The sequence below is a fragment of the Athene noctua genome, unplaced genomic scaffold, assembly GCF_965140245.1.
Source record: "Athene noctua unplaced genomic scaffold, bAthNoc1.hap1.1 HAP1_HAP1_scaffold_584, whole genome shotgun sequence".
Taxonomy (NCBI): Eukaryota; Metazoa; Chordata; class Aves; order Strigiformes; family Strigidae; genus Athene; species Athene noctua.
Genome location: NW_027438032.1, coordinates 27,501 through 27,882, shown reverse-complemented (window position 1 = coordinate 27,882; position 382 = coordinate 27,501).

The window sequence follows — 382 nt, the reverse complement described above, 5'->3', positions numbered from 1 at the left end:
GTGCAGATGCCATACGTGGGGCGGCCTGCGGTGTCCGGTCTGCTCCTGGCGTCCCTGGTTTGTACCAGCCGGGCTCAGTGAAGGGGAGGTCTGCACGGTGCTGTGAGCGAGGTTGGTCGGCGCCTCGGTTCCTTTGCTCTCTGGCCCTAAGCCGGAGCCCGCGATGCGGGTACAGCACGTTTTTTTGTTTTTGGCCGGTGGTGGTGTCCGGCAGCCGGATGCAGATGGCCGGCGGGGTGTCCTGAGCCTTCAGCGGCTTTCCCCCGGCCCCCCGCCTGAGCTGTTCCACACCTGGCTTTTTCCCTCCGGGGTAACCTGTTCCCTGCGTTTGTTGGGCAAAGGCCGGTGGCCGGCGGCGGCCGCCGGCACTTGAACGCTGGAA